Genomic DNA, 13,692 nt, shown 5'->3' on the forward strand with positions numbered 1-13,692 from the left:
ATTTCTTTTTAAATAAAATAGACAATCTAGTCCAGTCTTTAATTCGGATATCGGAGAAATTGCTGATCCCCTAGGTCAGGGGTTTTTAACCTGTGGGTCGCAGGGGCTCCTGAGATGGTTCGTAAGAACCCATTTACAAGTTAATAAAAATGCGCATTTCTAAATTAATGTAAAACGATTCCATAATTAATGAAAATACTTCTACAGTTAATACAATAATAATTAAAAATTAAACAGAAAAATAATTCCAGAATTAGTGAAAGTTAAAGAGGGAAAAAATTCCAGAACTAATGAAAATTCATAATTTATATGAGATATTATTGTTTTGAGGATTATTGAAGGCTTTCAATCACCTAGGCTCCCCCTGTTTGATTCAGGCCACGTTGGCCCATCTGTTAAAAAATCATGGACTGGGTTCAACTATGTAGGTTCGAAAAGTAAACATTTTGTTATATGATCAGAAATATATATTTAATAAGAGGTTTTGAATTAAAAATAGCCCGATGGGTCGCGAAGTTTATCATGTTGATTTTGGGTCGCGGCAGAAAAAGGTCAAGAACCCCTGCCCTGGGTCAAGGAGATAGAGTAGGGGAAGGCACTTCATTGGCTTTAAAACGTGTCGCGGCCACTTTAATGATTTGGAACTGCACTACGAGCCGCTTAAGTGCTCTGAAAGTGTGTCGCAGCTCACTCAAGTGATCTGTAATTATGCCGTGGGTCACTCAAGTGATCTGTAATTATGCCGTGGGTCACTCAAGTGATCTGTAATTATGCCGTGGGTCACTCAAGTGGCCATTCAATCTGGAAATGCCATTTAAGTCACGTGAAAACGCACCGTGGGCTACTTGAGTGATCTTTTACTCTTTCGCAAGAAACTTAAGCGGTCCGAGGTGCAGTTCTATATCACTTAAGTGCTCTGAAAGTGTGTCGCGGCTCACTTGAGTGATCTGTAAGCATGCGGCGGGTCACTCAAGGAGTCTAGTCCTTTGGAACTGTTTCGCGGGTCAATCAGGTGATTTGTAAATATGCTGCGGGGCACTCAAATGATCTGAAAAAGGGCCACTTGGTTGATTTGCACAATGTTAGTCGGAAAGTCAAGATTGAGCCATATCAGATGACTTTGAAGTCACATTTGGCCCGCGGGTCATGGGTTAAGCATGTATATGCCCTACGTCTTATCCCCGATCAGAACTCTGAATGACATTCAGCACTTTCAGAGATCGTGTCTGTACTATTAGCAAAGTAGGGCCGTGTGTAATACCAGAAACAAGAATGAACTATCATATGGGGCAAGTATGCATTTTGGTTCGGGCAAGGCTCCCTGGGCAGCACCTTCTATAGCAGAAAGCCTCCTTGACGTCACTGAAGTCGTCCATTTTACCTAAGACGCCTTCATATACAGTGTATTAAGGAGTTCTAATTTTACCTACAGTCATTGAATATAATGCAAAAAAATTTTAAGATTTCGTATATATACGTCGGACTACTATATCCAATGGCTGGAAGGTGAAATGGATGACTTCAGTGCCGTCAAAGCTTCTCGAGACTTTCTGCTACAGAAGGTGTTGATCTTTGGCGGGCTATAGGGTCAGATTTTCCAGTGGGGTCTCTATAATAAATTTATTATCAATTCTAGAATTTCTTTACGTTGGTGCTGGAATTATTTCTCTGATAAGTTTAAACTTACCTTCAGTGCTTAAATTTCATCATTTTTTGCGTTAATATACATTTAATTGCGTGTTTAAATTTTTTGTTTTGATATTTCTCAGCATTCTTGTATTCTGTAACATTGGATGCCGATTCCCTCTCCCCCATGAAATGTAAAAAATCGAGACAAAGAGGTCCTAAAAATATTTTTGGTGCCCCGAAAATGTAGAGACGCACCAAACCGGGCCCCGCGTCTGATACGGACGGCTTTGTACGTGATCATAATAAATCAATGACAACAAAAAAAAATTAAAAATTCTAGTTTTTCAAAATCATTATTTAGTTTGCTTAATGTTTGTGATGTTGGCAATCTCGCTCACTATAACAAGTGCCTAGTTACTACGCTTAGTTAACTACGCCACTGGTTGTATAAGAATGATAAAAAAAAGTGCCACGTGATAGGGAAATGGCATTTGGAATCCAAGACGTGACTCTTGCTATAACAGGAATCCACATCAACCGAGAATTAAATTAATCAATGAATTAATTGGGTTAAGAAAAAACTGGGGTTTCTTATAAAAAATTACCATTTCAATGGCTAATTTCCCCCTGATTTTTCAACCCGTAATGCATTGGTTCTTTTACCAGCGGTCCCTTAAAAGGTTTTTTGTTGGGGGGTTAATGCGATTTCTTGAGCAAACAATTTAGTTATTCTGTTTTTATAATTGTCACGGGCTGAATATTATGGATCCCTGGCTTTTTTGTTATTGGGACAAAGGGCCCGTGGAACACAAAAGTTTAAGTTTTGTTTTGTGGTGGTAACATTTAAATTTTAGTTGTGCGACCTTTTTACAGCAGCCAATTCCTGAAAAGCATCCTTTAGAACTGATTATTGAACAGGGGGTATACCAACTTCTGGTGAGATACAGAAGATTCCACCCTGCATATAGGTTGAACATAGGCCGAAATATGCCGAAAATGGCCCGTGTCCTGTGATAAACATTGTCACTTCCCTTTTCCAATTGCTACTTTTCAGACCCACAATTTTCTAACACCTCGTGGGTAGAGCGACCGTTGGCCTCCGGGTTGTCCCATCTAGTTCGCCACGTCCTGAGGAGGTCCGCCCTTAGCATCGCTTTGGCCGCTGAGTGTGGTAGCTTGACCGTGTTCCATTGAGTTCCATTTATGGTGGCATCTTTTGCCATTTGGTCAGCTACCTCGTTGCCCCAGGTGCCCTCGTGGGCTTTGACCCATGAAAGTTGGATCTCTGGATGTCTAATTAGTACGTTTCTGGCTCGCCTGACCATTTCGTGTTCTGATATAGGGCTCCTGAGGGCCAGTAGGCTGGAAAGGCTGTCCGTCCTGATGTGTGCAGGGACTCCTCTTATTGCTGCGTCCTCGACTGCTTCCAGTATGGCCAGAAGCTCCGCCTGGAAAACTGTGTTCCTGGACTTCAGCTTGGCCTTCCAGGTAGCGATGATCTCCTTGCCTGTCGTGATGACGTAGGCGGCCCCCGTCGCCTCCTTTAATCTAGACCCGTCCGTGTAGTAAATTCTGTTTTGAGTTATGTGAGCGAGTTGTTCCGCGGAGATCTGCCCGTCCTGCTTACGCTGCAATTCTTTCCGTCACGGTCAGGTACAGACACTTCCTCAGGTGTTGAGGGATGCCCCATTGCGGGCCAGCAATTCTTCGCATCCGTTGGAGAACCTTAAGTGTTTTCTTCTTCTGAGATATGATGTGGTGCTCCCAAGATAAGTTCTCATCGATTTGGAGCCCCAGATAACTGAGGAGCTTGGTCCTTTTGATAGGGATTCCGTCCATTCGAATGGTCGGGGGTCTCTTGTTCGAAAAGCAGATGAAGGTAATCTTTTGGTTCGAGAGGCTGAGGTGGCGTTTCTGGATCCATCCATTCAAGATGTCAAGGGCCTTTTCCGCCAGCTTACCTGTTCCTTCCACTGTGGCAGCTGAGGCCACAACTACCGCGTCGTCGGCGTAAGCTTGCAGTTTGATCCCCGTTGGCCATTCCGCTTTGAGCAAATTGTCGAGGACCACGTTCCAAAAGAAGGGCCCCGAGCAGGATCCCTGTGGGGCTCCCTTCGTAACTCTGTGCTCTGCCGTTCCTTCATCTGTTTCCATTGTGACCAGTCTTTCTGTGAGGATGTCCGCCGTCGTTGTTTTTAAGTCGTCCGGCGGGGGCAGACCATTCAGCCCCCCCCCCCCAGACGTCTCCATGTCGTAAATTATCGAAGGCCGACTGGACGTCCACCGAGACCACCGCTACATCCATTTTCTGTACCCTCTGTTTCCAGATTTCCTCCAGTAGGCCCTCTATTGCCGACTCTGTCGAACGCCCTTGCCTGAAGCCATATTGACCTTCGTGCCACCATCCTCGTTTATCCAGGTAGAAATTGATCCTCTGAAGCAGTAGTCGTTCAAAAACCTTTCCAATCGAAGAGAGAAGCGAAACTGCTCGGTGAGATCCCAGAACCCCCGAGTCCCTTCCCTTCTTGAGGAAAAGTAGTAGTTTGGCCACTTTGAAGACTCCAGGAAAGCATCCCATGTCCAGGCATCTCTGGAACCATGTTACAAATGGGGAACGCGTTGTTGATCTTTTTCACCATCCTATTATCAACTCTATCCGGTCCTTGAGCCTTGCGATCGTTGAGGCTCTTCACAATCCTGGTGATCTCCGTTCTCGAAATTCTTTTGTCCCTAGATGTCTTTGAAGCTCTTATTGACGACAGTAGTGTCATTTCCTCTTCTGCATCTTCTCGTGGAATTCCTAGATAGATGGTGTTTAGCTGTCGCGTGGCCCCTTCCAGTATGCTTTCTCCTCCTCCGTGTTTAATGATAACCTGGGGAGGGATTGGCCTGCGCTTCATTGTCGTTTTGTAGGGGAGTCCGTATACCTCGGTGGTGTTCTGGCATTTTTCCTTCCACTTCCTCAACTTGGTTTCCCTTTATTTTCCCTAATTTTCCCCCAATTTTCTTGCTGTAGAGTGCCCTGTTTCGAGAGAAGATTTTCCTTGCAGTTTGTTTGTCCTCCTCCGTGGCCTTTAACCATTTCCGTTTGAGGGCACGAATTAATTATTATTATTATTATTATTGCTTGTGAAATATTTAGCAATGACACGCCATGTTTTTGTTTTTTTTTGTGCAGCACATCAATCAAAAACCGATCACCGATTCTAAACGAAGAATCACAACAGCTGTGCTTTTATATGATAGGTGGCAGCATAAGCTCCAGTTCAATGATGTTTCTTACATGTTATATAATGAATGTTATACACTCACAGGGATATCCGATAAAATAAGTTTGAAGACTAATTTCACTCTTCTCTAAAATTTTAAGGGGAAAATCTCTTTTTTTGTAAAAAAGGGACTCATTTTTTTAAATAAAACCAGAAAAATTACTCTATTTAAAAACAACCTAAAATTTGAAGGAGTATTTTTACTTTTCGACGAAATTTGGAGCAGTAAAATCGAATTTGATAATTATTCTCAGCCACCTCGTTGGTCATTTTGCCTGTTGTGGCGTTGTATTTGTATTTGAATCACGCATCTAGATGGCGTAATAGCGAACACCTCTGTACTTTATACATTTTCAAATTTTTTCTGATAAAATTTTATTTTTATATGTTCATTGGTTATGGACAAAAGTAAGAAACTATTTTTCTCATGATGAATAAGTATACAAAATATGGGCATTTTAGAGTCCAAGAATGACTGAAAATTGCAATTACTACAAATTTCCAGGTACACAAAATTTTTTACTTCGCAGAAAAAAAAAATTTCCTATATCGAATAAGGTAGCATGCTATTTTTCATTACGCACAGATATCGAAATGCTGCGCTCAGAGAAGTAACAGAACTGTGCAGGTAAATAAAAAAGAATGCGCTCTACCTGGGAAAAAAGGATCCCTTGTACCAGTGCCAATACTCATCTGGATGCGTGATTCACGCATCAAAATTAAGTTTTACTCCAAATTTCGTTGAGGAGTGAAAATACCCCGATATCGGGTATTTTTTTGTAGTAGAGTATCTTTTCACTGATAGCACAAAATAGCTCCTAAAATTTTGGGCACGAATGAAATTACTCTTCAAGATTATATTTTCGGATAACACTGATCCCGAGTATGTAGTGAGGAAAGCTCAAAAATATGGAGGTGGGGAGGGAGATGCAAAATGTGACTTTTTCGAGTTCATCTTTTGTTAGAGGAACTTCAGTGAAATTTACAAGGAGCATAGGCATTGCGTCTATCTATCGAAAAAGTAATAGATTCGTTTTACTTCAATTTTTCAAAGGAAAAAAAGTAAAAATAATTAATTTTTTGACGTTATAGCGAATGATAATTTTCGACTCCATAGATCCGAATAGTTTTCGTATGTTTAACATTAGCTTTTTAACAACCACTCGTAAATCATTCGTTACAGCTGGATATTCGTTATAAGCCGTACTCGTTATAATGGACTTTTACTGTGAGTATGTGAATTGGTAGGTAGGTATTTCTAGCCACGTAAAGGGCCTCAGAAAAAATGACTTTTCCCGGGTACCAGAGATTCTCTTGAAACGGCACTTCATGCATCGCAACTTGTTCAATGTTGAAATTCGGTTCCTTTGCTTTCGGATCTGGAATTCATCTAATTTTAAGAGAGTAACGTTTCTGGAATTCAGTCCATCAAATTTCGCTCAATAAGCATCCGTTTATCTGTTTTCGTTTGTGTTTTTTTTGTTTTTTAACCTAGACGTTAATATTGCCAAACATTGAGAAAGACAACTGTGGATATATGTTTTGATGATAAAAAAAAGCATGTATAGGTATAATTTCTTTGGTATCACCCGCAAACAAAACACCTTGCCCAATCTCGTCTCAGATGCAATAGACATTTTTGAGATATGAAAACTCCAAGCACAAAAAAAAACATTGGGAGGTCAATCACAGAATCAGTGGGTGTGTCGATGGTAATTTTTGTGTGTGTTCGGCGGGTAGTGGGGTTTACATACCCATAATAATATACACACCCCCTTAACATGTGAGCACCGTGCCCTTCATGGCGTGGTCGTCACATGCTCGTATGAAACATACTTCCGATCGGGTATTCACGAATAGATGGCGACGAACTTATCGCCGATAGTAACAAGGACTGCTAAAAGGCATCGCTTATACAATGAAGGAGATAAGGATTGACATTTTTGTATTTCTTTTGGGGGGGAAGGGCGAGATAACTTTTTGAGATAGTTTATCAAGTGTTTGCAATGGCATTTTGTGTCTTGTAAACAACGATTGAGGAATTCATTCCAGTCCTTCACATAAATTGAAGAAAGTTTTAAGGACTGAGCCCCTAAAACAGTTAGTGCTCTCCTCTACTACAATTCAATTTTTTCGTATATAGTTAGACTCTCGATGATTCGGTAGTTCGATCCTGCCCGTCGAGCAAACCTTGTTTTTTGGGTGGGTTTTCTTCGAGCGCAGAAGAGAGAAAAACACGTCACGGCATGTTCTGTGCCATATAGAAGTTTATATTATTTAAATAATTTTTTTTTCAATTGACTTCCGTTTAATCCGGCAAACCCTGGTCTGATATGTGCCGGATTGGCAGGTCTACTGCAGTGGTTCTGAAACTTTTGTCATCCGCGGCTCCCCAGACTTTAGTAGATATTTTTATCTTTAAAATAACCACTTCAAAGCATAAATAAACACACAAATCAATATCTCCACGTTCCAGGGCGGCTCGAGAAAGAATTTCTATTCGTGCGGGATCAATTTTTGGTGCCCCCCTACCCACATTTTTTTTTTGATAAAATCTGTTTTTGACCTATTCAACTCAGATTTGGCTGCCCTCTTAGAGTGGCATCCCATGTCGTCATATGGTACTCACGACTTCAGAACCGCTCCGATTTTTACTTTTACACCCTGTGAGGATCAAGTGTAGCGAGACGATTTGATTGAGAAATTTATTTTAAAGGCGTTTCTCTCTCTCTTTCGTGCTCGAGATTGGACAAGTGTGTGTGAAGATAGGCGGATTTATGGATTTCTCGCCTGCCGGCTGTTCAAATCTTGTCGCCCTTCTTCTGTTCTAATTTCATATTCTGGACCACCAATCACTCAAAACTGCCGCTTTGGGCTATAGCCCGTTTTGCCCCCTTGCGGGGGCCATTCGGCTGCTGAGCGAGGAGCCGAACTTTTCCTTTGCCTTTATTTGACTGCTCCGGAAAAACTACTGGTTGGAAGTGAGTGACCAAAAAGTGTGCAAGCATGTGAGCGACCAAAACAGTATGCAAGCATGTGAATGATTAAAAGAGCGGCTTTAATGGCACAGGTGTAGGCCTACTTGCAGGTGGAGGGGGGGGGGCAAGCACGTTATAGCTTGAGCTCACTCGAGGAAAGTAGTCAAGAAAATTAATCTAGAATGGGAGAAGGGCATCAAAATCCGTGTAGGTCTGAGTAGTTTGCAGCCCGGTACGAAAACGGCTTTGCTGCCCTCTATAAAATGGGTTTCCCTATCCCCCAGAATCCATGGGTGCCCTGACACACCATACATTTGAATAATCAATGTATACATTGGAATAACTATCAAACTACACTTTAATGGTGAAAGCCATGCGGCAATAAATTTGGACAATAGTGCCCACTGTCCAGCGAAAAAAATTAAGTGTGCTTCCATGAACTTGAAGGTTGAGGACCACTGTTCTTTATGGCTTTAGCACAGATTATCTACCCAACTCTGCAACTAGATACTCTTTCAATATGGGTACGCAATCATTTTGCTTTCCCCGTGTAATTTTGAATAAGTGGTTAAAAAGCAAGGATTTTCATGCGAGTGGCCCGCCGAGATCTTCAACAACATATGATTAGCGCAGTGGCCTGCGAGCTTTATTAAAATGTCAAATGTGGGTTACGCTTTGTCTAAGATTGAAGGCATCTGTGTTAAAGGAGCAATTGAGCATCCGTAGTAGTCCAACGCCTAGGGCAAGTGTGCTCAACCTTTAAGAGAGTGCCACTTTATTGGTTTGAAAACGTGTAGCACATCTACAGATCACCTGTAAATATACCGTGGGCATTTTAGTGGTCTGGAATTGCAGCACGGGCCGCTTAAGTGTTTTGGAATTGCGCAGCGAAAAGCTTTAGTGATTTGGAACTATGACACTTCACTCAAATTATTTATAAACGTACCGCAGGTCACTTAATTGATCTGTAAATGTGCTGCTGCTCCTTTAAGGGATCTGGAACTGTGCTGCTGGTCATTAAATACTAATTAACTGATTACTAATTTTTAAATATGCTGCGGGTAACTTAAGTGATCTGTAAATGTACCTGTCCTATTGATTTCTCCAGTACTCTGGAAATTTGCCATGGGCCACTTAAGTGATCCGTAAATTTTCTGCTTGGTTCATTCTTACAAAATTAGGTTCGGGGTCGTGGGCCACATCAAATGACTCCAAGGGTCAAATTTGGCCCGTACGCCATGCGTTGAGGGATGTATGGCCTAGTAGGGCAGGGGGTTCTCAAACTTTTTTCACTCGCAGCGCCCCCGAAGCAAGTCTAACAAAGAATCACTTCGAAGAATCTTCGCAGCGGCTCTCAGTTTGAGAACACCTGCACTACGGTATTAATTTATATGAGACATCATTTAACTACTGCATAACTTCCGTTGCCACCTATCGAATAAAACTGTTACGATTTTTCGATTGACATTGGAAACCCGTTATTGATTAGCTAATGTACTGCAGGGGGAAAAAAAGGCATTACAGTATTAAAAAAATTACTTTATATAAGCAATAACATTAGCTAAATTATTAAATTTTCTTTCAAACTTTAACAATCGCTATTTTTGTATTGTGCAAAATAATATTAGTATAATTTTTTTATTAATGGTAGTTTATAATACCCAAAAAGCAACGGTGAAATTTCCGATTCAAATCTGGTAATTCAACTATTGTTACTACCAGGGCCGCAACTAGATACTTGGTCACCCGGGGTAATGTTAATGGAGAGGTTTGAGAATAAAATTTTCGCCCCCTCTGGTCCGGGTCACGTGACCCGCCTGCTTCTCTCCCCCCCCCCCAATTGCGGCCCTGGTTACTACTAATAAAATATTCACTAACATCACGCAGTACGTTTTTTCCATGTTAGGCCCCTTTCACACGGAGCGGACGCGGGTCCGCATACCCTTTCAAACGAGCACTGAAGATGCGGACGAATCGCCCGCATCTTTAGTTCGAAATTCGTGCATAAAAACTGTTTTTTCGCAATTTTTGTAATTATTTTTCTCCTTCACCTTTGATTCAGTGCCCATAGGCAGCCTAGAGGCATTCTTTGGTGGTTTTTATCATTGAGCCTAAAGATGCCTCCATTCCGATCCTCACGAGTAGTCGATGGGAGAAAATATCTTAAAATATTTAAAAAAAATTTTGAAAAAAAATCTGTCTTTTCGGAAAAATATGAAAGAAAATTCCAAAAACATCCAATGTTCGAAAAATCCAATCCAAAAACATCCAAAACATTCGATGTTCCAAAAAAAAATTCAGCAAATATCAAAGAATTTGCAAGTATAAAAAAAAGGAGGGGTTGGGACTTTCAAAATGTCTGTGCTTAGAAATATTCACATCACAATTCTGTCTTAGGCCGGGATTACACTATAAAAGTTTTGTAAAAGCTCTTTGATAAAACGTGGAAAATTCAACCATTAAAATCACCGGTTGCATTTGCTTGAATGCAACCGATGCGCCTATTGGTTGAATTTTTCAACTGTTATAAAAGATCTTTTACAAAACTTTATAGTATAATCCCGGCCTCAAGTACGGATTACACTATAAAAATTTTATAATAATTCTTTTAAAAAAGCAACTAATAAATTTATCGGTTGCACTTGCAATTTATTAGTTGCTTTTTTCAAGTTTTATAAAATAACTTTCATAAACCTTTTAGAGTGAAATCCCATCCTTAGATTAGTCACTTCTGAAATATAAAATTTCATTTTTTTAAGTTTATAGACTGAATCTCGAGTAAAATATACTTGTAGGTATCGAGGGAACCACCAAAAATATTCAAGTGCAAGGGTCTTCAAACGTCTTAATCCGGCCCTGAGTGAACACCGTACGCGGATAACGTTGTTTAATAAAAGTTGTTGTTTTTAAAGTTTAAAAAAATTAACAGATTAAAAATTTAAAAAAATTAACAGATTAAAAATTTAAAAAAATAACAAATATTTAAAATAATATTTCAGATATTTATATTTTTAAATAATTTTAAAAATTTAAAAAGAAAAAAATTAAAATTTTTAAATTAAATTTAAAAGTTATTAAAGTATGTAGTCAATTAAATATTCGTAATGAACAGAACGGCTTATAATTTTGGTCCCGTCAGTGGCCGTTGTTGGCAGGTTTTATTGTATAAAATTGTGAAATATGGACAAAAGGCAGTTAAAGTTGCTATATCTCCATCTCAGAAGGAAACGAAGGGATACACGTATGTAGGTACATTATATTAATGAGCAGGGACCATCATATGGTGTTTTTAAGGGTATTTATGGCAAATAATTAAAAAAATTCCGTGAAAAATCACCTTCAAAAAGTAGCCAAAGATGCGGACGAATTCGCTCCGCATCCGCATCGTCTGAATAGCTCCGAATAAACCTATTGTCAAAACTTCTATGTGCGGATGCGGAGCCCGCACTTAGGTTTTGACACATGCGGACGACGTCCGGACCCGCATGAACATTTCCTAGGTGCGGAGATTTTTCGGCTCGTCTGAAAGGCGCAGTATATTCCAATTGTTAAAACTTGTTCCGGACCCGCATCCGCATCCGCTCCGTGTGAAAGGGCCCTTATACAATTAATCAAGAACCGGTCACCAGTTTCGATCGAAGAAGTAACAGATTTATTATGTGATAGGTGGCAGTAGAGGTTCTAGGTTTCAGTGATGTTTGTTACTATATAATACTATACTGCAGGAGGAGAGTCTCATGACAGTGTCATCTGTCACAATGCGCAAAGTTGAAGAGGTGATTTCTTTAAATGAAATGATGACTTATCACCGAATGCTCGGTTGGTACGGGTTTTTTTTTCACTTTGAAGTCAAGAATTCTAAAGAGATTAAAGATTTTTCTCTATTATTTTGTCATGATGTCTCGCGCATTAGTGCATATAATGATATCGACCAGCGGCTAATAATATGTATGAAGCGGCTTGCTGCAACGTAAATTTTATGTTTCGTTTCGAGGTGAATCTATTTCCATTATGAACCAAGAAACAGGTCGTCTCTGTACATAGGCGCCGGAACCTCCGGGCTTAAGCTGTTTCACCCCCCCCTCCCAAATACCCTTTGCACCTGCTTAATTCCGGCTCTGCCACGGGCGGCAAAACCATAAATGTGCCTCTGCCCTATATCGACCTTCTGGATTATTTGCTGCTGTTAGTTCAATTCCAAAACAAAATATATAGATTAAAGGACAAAACTGAGGGTAAAGGATATTTCCTTAGTGTTAGAGAAATTAGAAGCTAATGATACACACACACACACACACAGGGATAAATTAGGCATCTCTTTGAAAAACCTTTTCCTTATAAGACTCGTACATTTCTTTTTTCGATAAGAAAACAACCTTCAAATGCACAATTGATGTCAATGACAAGGAAGTGATCGTTTCCTCCGAAAGGGTGAATCTAATTAGACAACATCGTGGTAACAACCAAGTTTGTTTTAGTACTAGAGCAAAATTATTGCGCCGTGGAGAGAGTTTTTCGGAGAAAAGTCGATTATATAGAATTTGTTTCTTGCAGCAGGAAAATGGAAGTTACCCACAATGAAAAAAAAAAAAAAAAATTGACTACGTATAGTGAGTGAAGTCTGGAATCCATTTGCCGCATTTTACTGGTGAACCGTTGATCCTAGAGGAAAAACTTCGAATCAGAAAAAGTATCCAAATAACATGTAGCCCTCACAAGGAAAGGGCCCCAAAGAGTCATCTTCAAAAAATTATGAAAAACTTCAAAGGAATTTCATTTCACCCAGAAACACAAATAAAACCCCAAAAAATTAGCTTCGGAGTACAATTATTAAAGCCGCGAAAAATGAATAAAAATGACAACAGTTGGCTTATTGCTCATCGCCCTTTGCACTTTTTGGCGATATTTATAAAGAAAATCTATCTTTTATAAAATGTAGATCTATAAAACAAATTCTTTTCCACACTCTGGATCTCTTTTTTTTCCATCGATTTTTTTTTCCTCCTTCCCTCCCCCCCCCCCTTATTTTTCTCCTACAGCTTTTTTGTCTGGGGGGGGGGGGGGTTCATTCAAATATGACGTCAGTATCGATGGGGGATTTCCGATTGGCTGACTTTTGGTGACAAGAGGGAGGGGTGTTTGGATAATGCTTACATCATCAACCACCCCTTTATAAAAGTATGAAATATTCTTAATGACATCTTACTCTGTGCGCCAAAAACGGGAAAAACCTTTCCTAGTTTGTGGGCACATTAACTAACACTCTCCCTATTGATAATTCCCCTATAAAGCCACTTTAGTGGTTTCTAAATGCTTCGCGGATCCAAGAGATCTGGAAATGTGTCCGGGTCCCTTAAGTGCTCTGGAGCTGTGCCATGCATCACTCGAGTGGTCCGTAATTATGCCGCGGATCACTCAAGTGATCTGTGAATGTGCCACGAGCGTACTTGAGTTATCTGAAAATGGGCCACATGCCTACTTGAGTGATTTGAAAATGTGCCATGGGCCACATGCTTACTTGAGTGATTTGAAAATGTGCCATGGGCCACATGCTTACTTGAGTGATTTGAAAATGTGCCATGGGCCACTTAAATGCTGTGGAATGGTGCCACTGGTCACTTAAGCGATCTGTAAATGTGCCGCTTAGTTCATTTTTACAAAATTGGGTTTTAGGGTGCAGGCCACATTTGGTCCCTGAGTTTGGTTTACAAACTGTTAATTTCAATTATATTTGAAGTCTAAGAACTCTCAAAATTTGTTTTTAAGAAATTCATTGCGACCCACTATGACTCAGAGGGTGGGTAGCAATGAATTTC

This window comes from Pholcus phalangioides, unplaced genomic scaffold (genome assembly GCF_987345545.1).
Source record: "Pholcus phalangioides strain wild (caught in Gottingen) unplaced genomic scaffold, Ppha-v1.0 ptg000021l_1, whole genome shotgun sequence".
In the NCBI taxonomy this organism is placed as follows: Eukaryota; Metazoa; Arthropoda; class Arachnida; order Araneae; family Pholcidae; genus Pholcus; species Pholcus phalangioides.